We start from the raw sequence: 6,214 nt of genomic DNA on the forward strand, positions 1-6,214 counted from the left end.
GTGTTGCGCCTGGAGGGGCTATTTCCGCATTAAGCCCCTCCGCTTTGATAGTGCAGTGCAATCTGACCTTTTTGTTTCTTTAATTTTGGCCCATAAATTTTATGCTGATTTCATTTTAATCCTCGGTGAAGCGCTGTGTTTTAGGACTGGGGAATTTTTCCCTAGAAGTCCCTTGATCCTTCAGCGCATTTTGATTTAGTCCCTTTTGTCAAATTTATTTTATTTTTAATTTCGCCCTAAAATTTTGTTCCGATTTCATCGGAGTCCCGCGGAGCGCTGCGTTTTGGAGGGTGGGGATATTTTCCCCTTTGGTCCCTCCTTGTTATTCGCACACTCGATTCGGTCCCTTTCTTTTTATTCTTTTGCAAATTTGCCCCCATATTTTCGTGTTAAGTTCAAATTAGTCTCTTTTTTATTTATGTTATTTCTGCTATCAAATTAATTAATTTTGATAATATTATCATTATTATTATTTTTAATATTGCTATTATTATCATCCTATTATTATTATTATTATTATTATTTTCATTATTACTAATATTATTATTTTTATTTTACTACTCTTATTATTATTATATATTGTTATTATTTTTAAATTGTTTTACCTAATATTCCCTCGTTTATTATTTATATTCACTCGTTCAAATTTTTAATCATTTTCAATTATTTACTTCCTTTTTAAATCAGTTTGTTTTATTTTTTTATTATTATTTATATTATTTTTGTTTTTACTCTTATTATTCCTTTTTATTTTGGTTTATTTCATTTCAACTTTTACGCTCATTTTTTTTTGTTATTTCGTCATCTATTTATTTTTGTATTTATATTTTGTTATACATACATTCAAATCTCGACTATTCATTATCATTATCATTATTAATTTTATTATTATTGTTATTTATATTTATTATTGACATCCTCATCATGTTGTTGCACACATTAGCATTGTAATCCATTTTACATTTTACTATAAAATCGCGTTACGTTAACCTTCGTCTGATACATTTTATATTAAGTAATTTTGTAACTCAAAATTCAAGAAATCGTACCCTAACTTACTGGGTTTCGATTTTTCTCGACGAGTCTAAAGAACCAATCATTTTTTAAAAATCAAAGCATAAAATAAATAAAAAACTCATTATCAGGAATTCAATACGTTGTGTCCTAACGCATTGGATATGACACGTTATTTTCTTGAGATGAGGATTTTTCAAAAAACAATAAAGGCAATATTTCGTATTTGAAAATTCGAGAAGTCGTGCCCTAACTTACTAGGTTTCAATTTTTCTCGCGTTAAACCTAAATAATCAAATATCCTTTTAAAATTGAAATAAAGGAGGTTTAAATAAAAAAATAAAAGGCAAGCTTACTCTCAAAATACTAGGTGTCTTGTCGTAACTTACTGGATGTAACATCTTGTTACTTCGAGATAAGAAGGCATTTTCCATTTTGATTTATTCAAGTAATTTTAAAATAACACGATATAAAGAGGGATCGTATTTTTAAATTCTTTTCTAGTTTTTAATTTTTGACACCAAGACATTAAGTAATCAACTAAGTACCAATTTTGTGCGTTACGAGGGTGCTAATCCTTCCTCGTACGTAATCGACTCCCAAACCCGTTTTTTAAAATTCGTAGACCAAAATCGTTATTTTAATAAAATCAAATCGTTTATTAAAAACAACCACTTTTCGAGGTGAACCGATCACACCTCATCAAAAAAGATTGGTGGCGACTCCCATTTTCATTTTCATTTTTAAAATCCAAGTCGACCCCGTTTTAAAAAAATGGTGTCAACAGCTTGGCGACTCCACTGGGGAATGAAGAGAGTCAGGCCGTAAATTGATTAACTTTTGTCTTTTGTTGAAAGTTGAAATTTTGATTTTAATATATCATCCTCTCATTACATTTCATCTGTTTTTGAGTTTGAGTTTTTCATCATGTCTGATATTTTAAATTTTTATATCTTCACACATTGCATTGCATGTCCGTGGGTCACACCTTTTAAGTGGGAGTGAGAAGCTACACCTTTTTGAGGTTTTCACCTCCGCATGGGATAGTGAATTGCTTACGGGATACATCCGTACCTATGTCTTCGTGAGATTTTCATCTCTGCATTGCCATAGGGAAATGTATTCCCCTAAACTGAACTCAGTCCGTATGAGCCTATAATGGGTGAGGATCGAGGAACCTCCTAGTTTAGGTACCCTTACTTTAGAACCGAACCGCACATAATGAGCCTTAAGAGCCTATCCTAGGTAGAACCACACCGAATGCCTAGAGGTCACCTGAAAGCTTGGTTCAAATCTACGATTATTTTGTTGTATGTTTGTTCGTTTTTGTTACGATTATCATTACTTCGGTTTGTAATTACCCTATTGGTTTGAATTTTGGATATATGAAACTAGTCCTTCGTGAGGTTTTCACCTCCGTGCAGGATAGTGGATCGCTTTCAGGATACATCGGTACCTATGTTTTCGTGAGATTTTCATCTCCGTGCAGCAATAGGGAAATGTATTCCCCTGAACCGAACTCGGTCCATATGAGCCTATAATGGGTGAGGATCGAGGAATCTTCTGGTTCGGGTACCTTTGCTTTATAACCAAGCCACATGTAAAAGACCTTAGGAGCCCACCCTAGGTAGAAACACGCCAAACCCTTGTGGTCACCCGAATAGGTGCTTTTTTCGTTTCTTTCTTGCTTGTTTTTACTTTGTACTAACCTGTTTTCTTGTGTTTTGGTTATGATTGCATTACATTTTCATCATAAAAGAGGTTTCGATTCACGTTCATTATCTAAATAGAGAACTTGTCATAAGAAAATGAGCTTCTTGATAAAATGAAATATAATATGATCGTCTGAATATGGTTTGAGAAAACATAACAAGGGAAGGGTGATAGTCTGGTGAATGAGTACACGACTTTGCCTCGTTGCCCGAAGACTCAAGCTGACGAAGACTATTCGAGAGCCGCTAGTGTCAACTTTCTTAAAGAAGCTAATGAGCATCACGAGGATGAGTGAACAATGGGTCGCAGCTCGGATCAAGCAAAAAGGAGATAGATGAGGTGCCCCTTTGAAGAGTTTTTGAGATTCAATCTTAACATATGGATTTGAGGAAAAGGATCGATGTCTCTACTTCGAGTGTTAGGACAAAGTCGTATATGTAAATGTTCGTTTTATGTAAAGAGATTTGTTTTCTAGAAAAGTTATTCTAATAGAATTGAATCAAGATCAACACCCCTTTTTGCATTTATGCATCTGCCATTACATTTCATTGGATGCATCTTTTCATTCATTAACATTTCATTTCAGTGCATACAATAATTTTCCTAAAATCTAAAAGTGCATTGAGTTCAGAACTTTAGTACAGAGCCAGATGGATAATAAAGAATTGGAATTTTTTGAAGATATCGATGGTATGGAAAGGAAAGATGTTTGTGCCTTTGAAGAAGGAACTAAAAAAAACAAAAATAATAAAAAAACCTATCATGAATTTGTTTTTATATCCCTGGACGCGTTCTGAACAACAGAACTGTGGAGGAGATTCTTGTAGTTTTTAAAGCTAATTCAGAGTAATGTTCAAAACACGCTTATTGCTCTAATCCTAGGAGCGATAAGAATCTTTTTGTGAGATAGGCTTATGTCCAATATCTTTATTTCAATAAAAATGCATCTTTGTTTCTCACTCTAAGTAAATATTCTTTCATTGTTTACATTTAATTCATAACCATACAGTACAGATAAATATTCTTAGATTCTTTTATTCTTTGGATCTGCCTTCATCCCTACAACAGGTCTCCAGATATCAAAGACATGAGCGACACTACTATTGACTCAGAATCTCTTTTTGAGCAAGATATGTGTCCAGATGAGCCTCATGACTTTGAAGATAACTGAGATTATAGCTTATCCCCTAATTTGTTAAGGATGGTAGAACAAGATCCTACCTTACAATGAACCAATGGAAGTCATGGCCTTTCTCTATGTGGGGCACAGACGTTATTGAACCAATATCGCCTAAGGTTTTTGGAAATTATCAAATCATCTTTATGGTCATCGATTATCTCACTAAGTGGGCAGAAACTGCTTCATATGCCGATGTCACAAAGTTGATAGTCAGCAAATTCCTGAAAAAGAAATCATATGTCAGTATGAAATGTCAAAAGGGATCATATCTGACAATGTACTGAATATGAACAATGGCACGACATTAGAAGTTTGCAGTCTGTTCAAGATTAACTCCACATCGCCTTAAAATGAACGGTTCAGTAGAGGCAAAAAAAATAAAAAAATAAAAAAATAAAAACAAAACAAAAAAAAGAGAAAAAAACTCTACCGGGGTCATTTCTCATTGGTATATGGAATAGAGGCAGTTTTACCTATCAAAGTTGATATTCCTACCCTTCGAGTCTTGTCAGAGCTGAATTTGGATGAAGCAGAATGGATCCAAGCCCGATATGATCAGTTAAAATTGATAGAAGAGAAAATGTTGAAAGCTATCCGTCATGGTCAAATGTACCAAAAGCGAATGATGCGAGCTCACCAAAAAAGGTTCGCCCTAGAGAATTCCATGAAGGGGACCTGATATCGAAGAAGATCCTTCCCATACAAAAGGACTTCAGAAGAAAGTGGATGTCAAACTCGAAAGGACCTTATGTGGAAGGCATTATCTGAAAAGCATCGATATTGACCAAGATGGATGGCAAAAACCTGCCTAATCTTGAGAATCCTGATTCAAGTAATAAATACTTCACTTGAAAAGAAATGAAAAGAAAAAAGAAAAGAAAAGAAGAATGAAAAAGAAAAATGAGAGGCCAAGGTGAAAACCCATAAAGGACGCATTGAGACCAAAGTGGTTTTGAATTGAAAACCCAGGAATGGGCAGTTCAAATTTGGATCAAAGGTGGGGTATGCGGTAGTATTGTCCTATTTGAATTAGCAAGAAGGAGAGATGCTACATCTTTGGGAATCAACAAAGTCTTCTAGGACTTCTAAACACATATCAAGTTCAAAAGGGTCCTCAAGAAGTTTGGGGCAGAAAGGCTCATGCTACGATATCTGGGGCACCTATTTCCATTTTATTCATTTTTTGTATTTTTGACAAAATACGCCATCTTGATTAATTTATTCTCATTTTGTATTCTAGCAAAATGTTCTATCTTGATTGATTCATTCATTTCGAGCTTTGCTCTCGACAAAATTTTATCTCATCCATTTTGATAATCTTTTTCAAGCATTTTTCATTGAAATAACGATTAATGGACTGACAATATTCAAGCAGAAGGAGTTCTTCATATTACTCTGGAAGCTTCTAAATAGTACAAGGACCTAAAACAGGACTATTGTTTAGAACTAACCAAACTTAAAGGTTGGAAGCATTTGAGAAAGAATAGTCCAAATTGCGACTATTTCTTTGGTTTTTTTGTTAAAGATACCAGCTAAACGAGAAGGCATCAGTGATAGAACCTTGATGAAAAATGAGGAATGATAACCCAAACATCAAAAGGGATCATTCTCATGGCATTCTGCATTCATACAAATATCATTCATACACATCCAGTTAGGAGCATTTGATTCATTCTAATCATGAAATCCTAAGTATTAGGCCTAAATAGGTCCATGAAATGGATTTTACAGGTCATGTTCCCTAGAGAACAGATCAATGAAGTTACCCATACCCTTGAAGTTGCAGTGGGATGGATTGAAGTCATCATATCAAGTCTTATCTCCCTAAAATTGTAGCGGAATAGACTAAAAACAGTAGATCTTGTCTTCCTGTATTGGCAGCGAAGCAGATCGAAGACACCAGCCTGACCTCCCTAAGTTTGCAGTGGAGCAGGTTGAAGATAGCAGATCTTGTCTTCCTATACTGGCAGCGAAGCAAATCGAAGACACTAGCCTGACGTCCTTGAGTTTTCAGCGGAACAGACTGAAGATAGTAGATCTTGTCTTTTTGTACTGACAATTAAGTAGATTGAAGACACCAATCCTATCTCTTTGGCATTGCAGTCGAACAGATTGAAGCTACAACGGCGAATCTTGTTCCCCAACATTGCAATTTAAAAGATTAAAGCCGTAACGACGAATCTTACTTTCCTGGAAGTTGCAGTGGAGCAGATTAAAGCTACGATAGTGAATCTTGCTTCCCCGATATTGCAATTAAAAAGATTGAAGCCGCAACGACGAATCTTACTTCCCTGGCGGTGCAGTGGA

This window comes from Gossypium hirsutum, chromosome D10 (genome assembly GCF_007990345.1).
Source record: "Gossypium hirsutum isolate 1008001.06 chromosome D10, Gossypium_hirsutum_v2.1, whole genome shotgun sequence".
Lineage (NCBI taxonomy): Eukaryota > Viridiplantae > Streptophyta > Magnoliopsida > Malvales > Malvaceae > Gossypium > Gossypium hirsutum.